This window comes from Suricata suricatta, chromosome 5, assembly GCF_006229205.1.
Source record: "Suricata suricatta isolate VVHF042 chromosome 5, meerkat_22Aug2017_6uvM2_HiC, whole genome shotgun sequence".
Lineage (NCBI taxonomy): Eukaryota > Metazoa > Chordata > Mammalia > Carnivora > Herpestidae > Suricata > Suricata suricatta.
The window spans coordinates 64,456,674-64,469,730 of record NC_043704.1 but is presented as its reverse complement, the minus strand read 5'-3'; positions in this window follow the sequence as shown (position 1 = coordinate 64,469,730).

Here is a 13,057-nt window from a genome sequence, read left to right as displayed (position 1 = left end):
ACTCTAAATAGTGAAACTACATGCAAAAAGTACAGAAATGTGGAAAACATGACACTAAATAGATCATGGAAAGGATACTTGTTTACAGTATGAGAGTTTTCACAGGAAGGTAGAGCAGCGCCTTGTTCAGCCTTAACTGGGAATGTGTGTGTTAGGCAGGTCAAGGTTTTTGGTATTCTTCTCATGTCTGTAAATAACCATGAAAGTACTCTGAGAATTGATTTTGGAGTAACAAATAAACTTTAGCAAATAGGTAAATTTGCATATATGGAATCCATTAGTAATGAGAATTTAACTCTACATATTAATTTTTCTTTTTTGTAGCTATTCTTGAAAAAATAATTCTAAAATTTACTTGTAAAATAAACTGGTAGGAATACAACAGAAAAATTGGAAAATCAAGAAGGAGATGTATCTTACTACACATTAAAATTGATTATATGGCTTAAGAAATTTTAAATCCTTTGATGTTAAATATCTGCTGACAGACAATAGAGTTTGGCATCCTAGAATAAACTCAAATATATTGAAATACTTGATATGTAGCAAATAGTGCATCATCAAATAATGAAGAAGCTATATGTGATCCAGGAATTGTTATTTTTAACTTTGTATATGTAGAAAACCTGATTTATTTTTTAATCGTGTATATCAAAATGAACTTTAGATAAATTTAAAGCATTAAATATAACAAATCAACAACAATGAAAATAGAATAAAATATAAAAGTGACTATTTAATAGATATTTTGAAAAAAAAAACCAACTTTTTTCTCAGCATTAAAGTCATAGGAAGAAAACACAAAAAGATCAGTAGACAAATTAAGGTTTGCATAAAAGGCAGACTATCTAGCTATATAACTATTTTCAAAGCATATTTAGTGATATGAGTGTTCATAGCATTCTGTTAAGTGAATGAAGCAGGATGCAAAATCACATGTGCATTATGTATCTTGATTTTTCTGAAGACTTGTTTTTAAGTATTTAAAAACATAAGCATAAATGGGGGAAAGGCAGAGAGAGAGAGAGAGAGAGAGAGAGAGAGAGAATGAGAATGAGAATCATGCTGTCAGTGCAGAGCCTGATGTAGGGCTCAAACTCGTGAACTCGCAATTGAAGTCAGACACTTAACCACTTGAGCCACCTAGGCACTCCTTTCTGAAGACTTTTTAAGTTGTTTCTCTACTGTTGTGCTGTGACACAAATGTTGCTTCCTGAAATGCATCACAAACTGCAAATATTTGATATATTACCTATTTCTGCTGTTAAAAGATAAACTAAGGTATATAAAAATTTTAGTTTATTTGAGTGAAAATCTATTTGAATTGGGCAGCATTCAATTTAGCGGATAGAAGGAAGCTCTGAAGAGCAGTATAAGATGGAAGGCTTTTTGTTTTTTTAAGTTTATTTATTCATTTTGGGAGAGAGAAAGAGGGAGATTCCCAAGCAGGCTAGTGTGAAGCTGAAGTGGGGCTCGATCCCATGAACTGTGTGATCATGACCTGAGTCAAAATTGAGTTGGGGGCTTAATCGACTAAGCCACCCAGGTATCCCCCAGATGAAAGCCTTTTATAGGCAGAAGAGACAGGGAACAAGGAAATTCTACTAGGTAAAGAAGTAGGTTGGTGTTGCAGTTACTTTCCTTTAGGTGACGGCAGTGGTCTCTTATGGAGAAGACATAACTAGCACTGATCAGGTAATTCAAGATTGGGTTAAGGTTCCATTTCTGGGAGAGTCAAAACTGGTTAGGTGATGTGGAACTTAGCATAAGCAGCTTTGTTTGGGGCCTGGTGTCTTGTTTTTAACACTGCCAGCAGGATGTAACCTGCGGGAGGGTATTTACCCAGCTGGTCTTGTTCACTAGATGTCTTCATTTCATGTCGAGCAAAATGGTGCTCATTTCATAACTAGTAGTCAGTGATTAATTGTTGGGTGAATGAATGAATGAGTTTGTCAAAACATTAGCTAGAATCATTTTAAAAAGGTAGAAATAATTGTTATAATAACTGAGTGCATTTTTTTTAACATTTGTATGAAATTTTCAAATTTTCTCCAGCATGTTTAAGTTATATCTACAAGGAGAAAAGATCATTAAACACACATACGATAATTATTTTTCTTTAGCATGTGTCTTTCTCAACCCCAGTTGACTTAATTTTTTTTATTTCCCAGTATATTTCCTGTGCATTTTGCTATGTTTCTTATTGTCCTTTTTTATTTTAGGCTTATGCTGTCATTTTGATTAGAGGAAAGTTAGACCAACCATATATACTGTTTATTTTAGTTACTGAAGGCGTTCCTTCTTGGTTAAATAAGAGGCGCCTCTGACGGACTGTATTTGTTTTAACTGACAAAGGCAACAGCTCTTAACGGGGCCGGCTCACCAATGCCTTTTACCTTGTATCTTCCTTGCTGTATTTCATCAAGCTCTGCACCTAACAAACCACAGTGCTCGGAGCACAGATCATCATCAGGCTGTGGCTGCTCATTTTTGCCACTTCCTCTTTTTAAAGGAACCAATCATGCCAAGAAAAATACCTATATAGGTTCCCCCATCCTTTGCCAAAAGTAAAAGGTGGGAATCAGCATTAGCTAAATCCCATTGTAAGAATGGAGTCGGGGTTTGGAAAGGTTTGTTGAGGTGGGGGAGCCACCCTTCCATTCACAATTGGAAACATTCATAACAAGGCCATTTAGCCAATACATATTTTCCTCTTTAGTACCTAAAGGTAAACTGAATAAAAGGTTTGAATTACAAAGCAGCCTAATCCTGCATGTTCTCTGTTCTCTGAGCAATGACTGCTATTTGTGTCAAGAAAACAAAGAGGCTGAGAAAATGAGGGAGAAGGAACAGGAGGGAGAATGTGGCCACATATAAGAGTTATCCTTCTCCCATGAAACAGGGAAAACTCATTTGAAATTAGATTTTTTTTATTATTGGAAAGTTAGTGTTTTATATCTTTGGTAAGATCGTTATTCACAGAAAAAACCACAAATATTTCCAAGGTTTTTATAGGACTTTTTGTCTCTTTCTGAACACAGAGCACAAACTCCAGTAGCCACCATACCTGTAACCCTTCTCTCCAAATGTCCTACTCCCCCTCACTTTGGCCACGTGGTGTTGCTAATGTGCAGTAATGGTCTAGCTGGAAAGGCATTTATGTTCCATTTTCCCCCAATATTATTAAAACTGCTCCATCACCTCCTGTAATGGAGGCCTCCTTATTTTCTCTTGCCTGTATCCCTGACATGACATAATGCCGGCCCTCACCAGTATGCTATAACATAGAGGTAATTGAAACATAACTCACCCTAAATTACAGTCAATGTGCAAGGAGGGCCCCAGTGAGCTTCCTGAGGCTCATTACAAGTATAAGCTAAATATTTCTTTAAGGGGATGGAGGGAGATCTAGAGCTTAAAAAGAAAAGGAAGGGGGTGCAGAAGAAGAGGGAGGAAGGAAAGAAGGGGGAAAGGAGTCAATTAAAAGCAAACAAGGATGAGGCAGTTCTCTCAAAAGGAAGATTCCCCTTTCCTTACAGTTTTAGGTGAGCCCGCGATTCGGCTGAGATCAGTAGCAACCTGTTTTCATTATTAGCAGAATGGGTATTTCCTGCACTACTTGAAATTGTATAAGTTTCCATTCAGCTTCCAGGAAACATAGGTGCCCATGATTCATTTCCAGGCCCAGTGACTCCTGGGTTAGCTGGATTCACTCCTGGAAGGGGCCATGGAAAACGAAGTAGTAGCTGCCTTTCTAAGGTAGAATGGCACCTTGTGAAAGACATTCTCTCTCATTCAGTTATCAAAAACTGACAGGCCACTGTCCTGAGACTATTTGGAGTAAAGACATCAAAGTTCAAACACTGCTAACTTTGAGTGAGCCTCCTCATTTTAAACATGATCCTCTTCAGTCTCATTAGGAAAACAGGAATAATTGTGCTAATCCAGTGTAAATTTCATGGGCTTCAGAGCTGAATGGTTTTCATGTGACTGAGTTAGTTCCATTTTTCCCTTTCACACATGGGAGGGCCCTTATCAGCCCTTTTGTTATCCCTCTTGAGAACTACTTCTGGGTGGCTGTTTGATTCCCCTCATTTGAGTTGTCTTACCACTGAAGGCCTACAAGCTCATCTCCAATACTGCAGCCTTTTCCCAGAGGATTGGCCTCTCCCTGCCGGTCCCAGCCCTAGAGCAGTGTTTTGAGGGGATGAGCAGAGCTGGTAGGTGAGGGGCAGAGAATAGTTGCCCATCGAGACCCTATGCTTCTGGAGGCTGGTCACTTGGTTGTGCTCTCTGCACTGCATTAGCAGTATGTACCTCATGAATCGAATCGTCCTAAGGAACAAAGCCACTGTGTTCCTTCCTCCACCTTCCTGCACCGCTTGAGACAGCCAGCGTTCTGGAAGTGGCAAATACTGTGCAGCCCATCCACGAAGGTAATGCACTGACCCCTGAACTTACGTAAGGGCTTAAACTGGCCTTTAAACAACACACTTGATCTCAGCGTTCTTCCTCAGTTACCTGCCACCATCCTTAGTTTTTGTGGCTCCCTCCTCCAAAGTGATAGGAAACCAAGGTCTTCATTCAGAATTCGATATTATCTTACATCTTCCCCATTTCAGGGCCTAAGAAGAGTCATAGAATTATAGTCCTCGTGACACTTAGGGGTTATCTATTCTGATCCTCTCCTTTGAAAGATGGTTGGTCTGAGGTCTAGGGGTAGGAAAGGGCCTACTCAAAGTATGTACAGTTAATCGGTGGTAAATTGTGAGTAGAAAGTACATTCCTGTTTATCAGTTCTATGTTTTTTACACCAAACTGCCTTTAACTCTACATCCTGTTCTTAAAGGTAAAATTTTAGGTAGCTGTCAAATTGAAAATGATCTGTTGTCACATCCATAATGAAATGTTAATGACTGATAATATCTTAATGTGTTGCCATCTTTTAAGAATTTGCCATTCAACCAGAACCTAGGCATAATAAAGAAGATTGAACTTCTGAAGGTGGTATGTAAAATACACTCAGAGTGAAAAAACTTTTGGGTGGCTGTAATTGAAATTATGTCATGTTATGCCACCACCTTCTTCCCTTAAGTTTTAATGCTGGGTTTATTTGTGTGTGTCAGTCGGTTGATATGGATTTTTGTCACAAAATTTACATTAGTGTGCGAAAGGACCTGAGAACTCATCTACTGCAGACCATTCTTTTTGTGGCTGCATTATCCAAGAGTACTAAGCTTGTTATTTGAATGGCCAGAACTTGAACCCAGGAGGGCTGACTTTCTGCACAGTTGGATAAGTTACCTGAATCTGGTGATGAAGTGATTTAAAACAAAGACATGTATTGGAATCACCTGGGTAAACTGGGATACTTTAAAAATATATATATATTTGTGTATCCCATCTCCCTCAGCCCTACTTCTGATGTGTATGCTTAGAGAAGATAGCCAGCAGCTATACTTTTTTTTTTAAGATTACCATATAATTTACATACAGTAAAGTGTGTAAATCTTGAATATACAAGTTATGATTTTTTATGCACATACATAGGCATATATAAATACATACATACGTGTGCCTGTGTAACCACTGCTAAGATTAAGATTAAATCAGAATTTCTAGATCCCAGAAAACCCCTCTGTGCTCCTTGTCAGTCAATAAACTCACCTCCTCCAAGGATAATTTACCTCTTTGACTGGAGGTTATCTTGTCTGTCTTTATATAAAGACATCTAATGAGTGCTCTTTTGTGTCTGACATCTTTCCCTCAACAATCTCTGAAGTTCATCCATGTTGTTTAATGTATCAGTAGTTTATTCTTTTGAATTGCTATGTAGTATCCTATTCTATGACTATATCATAATTTGTTTACCCCTTCTACTGTTGATGAACACTTAGGTTATGTATAATTTTAGTTATGAATCCAGGTATTACAAACATTCTCATACATGTTTTATTGATGGATGTCAGAAGCAATATTGCTTACATCTCTTAGGCATATATCTACAAGTGCTATATATCTATCTGTTGGGTATATATGTATAAGTGCTGTATCATTAGGGTATATTCATGTTTAACTTTCAAAGATATGGAGAAAGAGTTTTTCAAAGTGATTCTAGTATCAAAGTGATACAGCAATGGAAGAGAGTCCCTGTTTTCCTATGTTATCATTAATCTTTGGTATTTGTCATATTTTTCAGTGTTAGTCATTCAAGTAGGTATACAGTGACTTTATTTTGCTTTTTTCTGATGATTAAGGATGAGCACCTTTTCAAATGCTTATTGTCTGGTTCTAACTTTTTTTTTAATATATGTATTAGAAATATCTTTTTCTGACTTGTGGCCTACCTTTCTACTCTCTTTATAGTATTTTTTGATAAACAGAGGATCTTAATTTTAATAAAGTCCAATTTGTTATTCTTTTCTTTATTGATCAGTATACTTTGAGTCTTGCTTATGAAATCTACCCAGTGGTCACAAATATAGTCTTCTGTGTTTTCTTTTAGAAGTGTCATTATTTTTAGCTATCACATTTAGATCTCTGACCCATCTCAAAATCCTTTCTGCACATGGTACCACCTAAAACTGCTAAAAGCTTTCCTATTAATTTTGATGCCCAATCCTGATTTAGATCAATGGAAGTAACAAGATTTAGGGTCAAGTTTGGGTTCAAATCCCATTGTGTCACTTAACAGTTGAGTGAAATTTTCTTTCTCTTTCTTTATATTAAAAACTTGGAGAATAAGGTTTTGAAGATATTACATGTAGTAATAATTTAAAGAGACTGATACAGAGGAGAAAGTCATTAAGTCATAGCTCTTTATTTACATCCTTTATAAGGATGGGTAAGTTAGGCCATTTAATATAAGATGCAACTCTTATGACTTTTTAGGTATTGTTTTCTTTGCTTCACTCTTCATTCACTGATTCACACCTACAGGTCATTCATAGTGATTAGTAGATTACCCTAAAGGTTCGACTTAGGTAAGCTTTTTAGAAGCAAGATGGCTGCTTTTGGGCTAATAGCTTTTAGAAGTCAAATAAAGAAACTAGAAATTCATGGGAGAACAAAGGGTGATAAAAAATCCATAGCATTTGGATTGAAAACATCTGTCATTTCAAAATTCAAATGGGATGAATTCATAGTAAAGAGAAAAATATTCTGAATTTAGCAGGTAATAAATCCTCCTTTTCTATTTTGGGAAAATTCATACAAATTGCCTGGATGATCTTCTGCTTTGTACTGTTGAAGACACTTTGCTCTGCCCCACAGGGGAGCATCACAGTATGTGCATGTGCTGCTAGATACACATTCTCTCTTCTCTTGTCTTTATATCCTGCACCAAACTCAACTCTGCTGACAGGGTTGAGGCAGTCCAGTGAATTCATGTGTTCCTTCACCTTATCTGATTGTCTTGGTTTCTCATCTTTAGGTCAGAGTGCCTAGAAGATTTGAAGGGATAGGCTCCATTGATGATACAGTGTTCATAGAGGAGGTTTATATCTCTCAAATAAGGCCTGTGTATGTCTAGCCTTTTCCTAACCTCCCCATGGAACTGCTAATTGGTCTCTTAAACCAAAGAGAGAGTTGACTGGATTCATCTGAAAACTGACCTTGAGACAAAGATTAGGTTTCTTAGTTTATTTGGGAGATGATCGACAGAAACAAATGTGGGCGGGGAAACGTGACACAGGGAGAGGGAAATGCTGATAAAGTACACATTCATTTGCTGGGGTGTTGTGGGCTGAATTGTGCCCCCACCCCAAACTCCTATGTCTAAGTGCTCACTTCTGGGACCTCAGAAAGGGACTGATTTGCAGATAGAACTTTTGAAGAGGTAATTAAGATAAAATGAGGTCCATGGGTGGGCCCTAATCTAATACAACTAGTGTTTTTATAAGAAGGGATTAGGGCACAGATGTGTTCATACACAGAGGAAAAACCATGTGAGGACAGAGAGAAATTGGCCATCTAAAAACCAAGAACAGAGGCCTCAGAAGAAACCAAACCTCTTACCCCTTGGTTTTGGACTTCCAACCTCTAGAACTTTGAGAAAGAAAATTTTAAGCCCCTCAGCCTATGGTATTTTGTTACTACAGCCCTAGCACACTAATATGGAGATACAAAAACTCAGTCCTGCTGGGTTGCTGCTTAATTACTGGCAGAATGTAAAACTTGTCTCACAGTTGTCCCACCAGAGGATGGAAAGATTAGACTATCCATCTATGAACTCATCCTTTATTGGGCCAGTTTACTGTGTGGGACATTAAACTTTCTTACATTTCCAAGTTGTAATTTCATGTGGCTGAGTGGTTTGCACTTGATCTGGGATACTGACTATGCACCTGTGCCTTACCAGAACTGGCTTGAAATCAAGGGTGCCCCTGGGATGTGGTATATCACTGTATCTGAGACATCCTGAGGGTTTTTTTTTCTTTTTTTAAAAGTTTATTTATTTTGAGAGAGAGAGAATGCTTGTGCAAGTATGCATGGGGGAGGGGCAGAGAGAGAATTCTAAGCAGGCTCTGGGCTGTCAGCTCAGAGCCTGACATGGGGCTTGGTTCACGAACTGTGAAATAATGACCTGAGTTGAAATTAAGAGTTGGCCACTTAACCGACTGAGCCACCCAGGTGCCCCAAGGGACATCCCTAGTTTTTATGCATGGTGATGTAGTCCACTAGTTAATGTGGAGAAATAAATTACGGTACTCAAAGTTTGGCCTCTCAGGAAAGCAGCTTATCTTTTTTTTTTTTCTTTATCTTTGGCTTTTTCTGTTGTCTTGCTGCAGGGTGAGTTTTCTAGGACGTAAACATGGAAATGTCATTTAGGACACAGGAATTTGTGAATAACTCTTGTAGGAAAAGAGAGGAATCTCAGCTGGCCAGAGGGAAACACATGGTCCTGATATAGTCACAACAAAAGCCTCTATGAATGTCAGAGGGACCTCAGGCTGAGAGTGGTCTGCAGTGGTGTCTTGAGTCTGGAAGAGGAGAAGGAAGTTTGTATTCCCACAAGAATCAGATGTTGGAGGCAGCCTTTCCCTGGGAGAGTCATGGTAATTGACCAAGCAGCTCTCATGAGCCAAGGAGCATTCCTGGAGAAGGCTGACAGGTCAGGGATGCCAGTTGGTAGCACTCTCAGCAATTGACGGCTTAGTGTCAACTACACACACGTGGCTAGGTAGGTACAGAGAGCCAAAGTCTGCTCTGTTAACTGACCCTGTGTGGTTTATTCCCTCTCCTCTTGACTATCTAGCTTCATGCAGTAAGTCAGAGGTTGGCAAGGTTACAAGAGAAACAAAACAAAATTACTACCCCTTATTAATCAGATTATTTTTTTCATGTTGAATTGTATAAATTACTTACATATTTTGGATATTAACCCCTTATTGGATATATCATGTGCACATATCTTATCCCAGTCAGTAGATTGCCTTTTTCATTCTGTTGATGGTTTCCTTCACTGTGCAAAAGCTTTTTATTTTGGTGTAGTCCCAATAGTTTATTTTTGATTTTCTTTCCCTTACCTCTGGAGACATCTAGAATGTTGCTACAGCCAATATCAAATAAATTACTATGTTTTCTTCAGGAGTTTATGGTTTCAGGTTTTACCTTTATGTCTTTAGTCTTTTTTTTTTTTTTTTTTTTGAGACTGAGAGAGAGAAAAGAGAATGAACGGGGATGGGGGAGGGGTACAGTGAGATAGAAAATCTTAAACAGGCTTCACACCCAGTGCAGAGCCTGACATGGGGCTCAATCCCACATCCTTGGGATCATGACCTGAGCCTTAAATCAAGAGTCAGATGCTTTACTGACTGAGCTACCCAGGTGCCCCTCTTTAATCCATTTTGAGTTTATTTTTTGTCTATGGTGTTAGAAAGTGGTCATTTTCATTTTTTTTACCTGTAGCTGTCCAGTTTTACCAGCTCTGTTTACTGAAGAGATTGTCTTTTCCCCATGGTCTATTCTTGCCTCCTTTGTTATAGATTAATTGGCCATAAAAGCATGTGTTTATTGCTGGGCTCTCTGTTTTGTTGCATTGATTTATGTTTTCATTTTTATGCCAATACCATGCTGTTTTGATTATTGTAGATTTGTGTTATGTCTTGAAACCTAGATTTATGATATTGCCAGTTTGGTCCATCTTTCTCAAGATTACTTTGGCCATTTGAGGTCTCTTGTGGTTCCAAACAAATTTTAGTATTATTTGTTCTATTTCTGTGAAAGATGCTGTTGCTATTTTGATAGGGTTGCGTTAAATCCATAGGTTGCCTTGGGAAGTATGGACATCTTAATAGTATTTGTTCTCCCATTTCATGAGCATGGAATATCTTTCCATTTGTTTGTGTCATCTTCAGTTTCTTCATCAATATCTTATAGTTTTCAGAGTATAGGTTTTTTAGTTAAGTTTATTTCTCAGTATTCTTTTTGGTACAATTATAAAAGAAATTGTTTTGTAATTTCTTTCTTGCTACTTCATTATTAGTATATAGAAACACAACCAATTAAACAAGTAATCCAATTAAAAAATGGACAGAGGACCTGAATAGACGTTTCCCAAAGATCTACAGATGGCCAACAGGTACATGAAAAGATGCTCAACATCATTAATCATCAGAGAAATGCAAATTGAAACCACAATGAGATATCACCTTGCACCTGTCAGAATGGCTAGAATCAAAAAGCCAAGAAATAACAACTGTTGACAAGGATGTAGAGAAAAAGGAACCCTTTTGCACTGTTGGTTGGAATGGAAATTAGTACAGAAACAGGGAGCAATTAGTGAGAAAACAGTATGGAAGTTCCTCAAAAAATTAAAAATAGAACCCTTTAATCCAGTAGTTCCACTGCTGGGCATTAACTGAAAGAAAATGAAAAAAAAAGTCTAAATTACAATTGAGGATGATGTTGGGCATTTAGGCCCTCATGCTCCAGCTCTGTTTTGAGCAGAACTCTGCATTGGGTTAGAGTCTTTGAGAAAAGGTGCATAAATAAAAAAGCATCACTGTGATTTCTCCTTGGCTGTTCCCCTTTTAAACTGATGGTGGTGGTAATAGTAGGTATGCTAATTAACAAGGCAGAATTAGATCATTTCAGGGTCTTGGGTATAATAATCAAAATATTTCCAAACCCCACTACTAACTTGTTGTTCACTGACTTCACAATTTCTAACTTGTTCTACCTCAGTATAACACAGAAGCTAAAGTTGGAGCTTATCCCGGTTAATATGTGACATGAACAGGTGTCTACCCTGTCTCTTTATTTTATCCAAACCACCTTTCATTTGCTATCCTGATACACAGCCTTTCTCTATGACTTGGAAGACAATCTCTTTGGGTGGCCTGGCTATACTGACTCATTGCTTCTCTTGCTTAACCTCAGCAGTCAGTATTAGCCATGGTTCTGGCATTCACCTTCTCACCCTAGAAATAAAGATTTTCAATAAATGAGCATCTAATTCTAGCTTCTAACCAGAGGGATGTTTGTGAGCTCACTCACTTCTTCCTTTCTTGTTCTTTCTCTAGAACGGAGAGGGATAGATTGTCAAGCCATGTGTCTCTAGTTTTGGTCCAGAAGATAGAATCTATACACTTTAAGGACCATTCCTGGATTCTCCATGTGTAGATCCTTGGAACTATTCATTTTTAAAAGTGACCAAGATATTTGCTTGGTTTCATTTGAGTGGGGTCATGAAAAAAGATCTTCAGGTCCAGCTGCATATAATATTGTCTTGGAGCCAAAATTCACTCACTTTATAATTTGGGGATGATTCTCTTTCTTATAATAGAACAATTCTCCTTTAAGAATGCTGCTGTCTGCTGTCCCTAAGGATGCCCCTACTGGGCTTTCCTCTGCAGTGTTTGTTTCTCTGCGAGGAGCTGGCTTTAAGGCAAAGCAATGTCTAGATATATATCTAGATCCCATCAAAGCAGGCCAGGCTACTGAGAAGTAATTCAGAGATATGGGAGGAAGGAGGGTTTGATCATGAGAAAGCAGAGAACAAGATTTGGTACCAAGACAATAAACTTTGATTACATAATAGTGAAATTATCTGAGGCAATAACAAGGAGAAGCTGCTGGCTCAGTAATTCCTCAAATAGTTCAAATTTAGCAGACAAGGGGGAGAGAGAAGCAAATTGAAGGAAGCAAAGATAAAGATCATCTGATGAGAATGCCATCTAAACTCTACCATGTTGATATTTGGAGTGCACAGTAGGTTTTGTATGTACACTTATTTATGACTTAGCTCAACAGCACCTCAGGTTTCATTCTTTAAAGCCATATCACTTGGGTCATAGTAGTAGGCTAGACTAGTATAACCTTCGAGTCAAGGTGAGCCAAGTTTTCCTGGATTTGTTAGAGCTGAGGATAACAGAAGCAACAGGCTCACACGACTTGGGAACTGGACATTCCCATATAGACTTTATAATAAAACAGAAATATCTGAAGCACAAAAAAGGGCCAAAAAAAGCATAAATAATAATCCCTACTGTGCTTTCATTATGACAAAGGGTCACCGAGTAACTCCTTGTAGGAGTTAAGCTGAGAAGCTTTAGCAGTTTCTGATATAACCCAAGGAAATAGATGACTCAGTACAGGCCCCTCATGCACTCCAGTCTATAGACAAGGAGAGAAAACAAGCAAGGTTTACAGTATTATGAGTGATGAAAGGTACAGATGAGATAGCAAAGGAAGGAACCATGATGAGAGCCATTACATATACTCATGTTTAACTATGAGAATAAAAACTCTCAGCTAGAAGGACATTTGGGGTTATCTAGTCTAACTCTCTTGTTTTACAAACAAGGAGAAGGGTAAATTGCTTAGAATCAGGTAGCTAGTTATTTGCCAAAGTAAGATTAGAGTCAAAAGGGGCTAGCCCTAGCTCAGTGCACTGATGTACCAGATTCAATGGTGAGGGAAGAATTTGGATGGGTGAATGCTATGCAAAAAATAAAGCAATAATAAAAAGATAAATAATAGGAAACCTCTCCCATTGCTCATAGAAATATATTTTAGCTAGGGGAAAAGAAAACCCACACTAAAAAATGTCTGC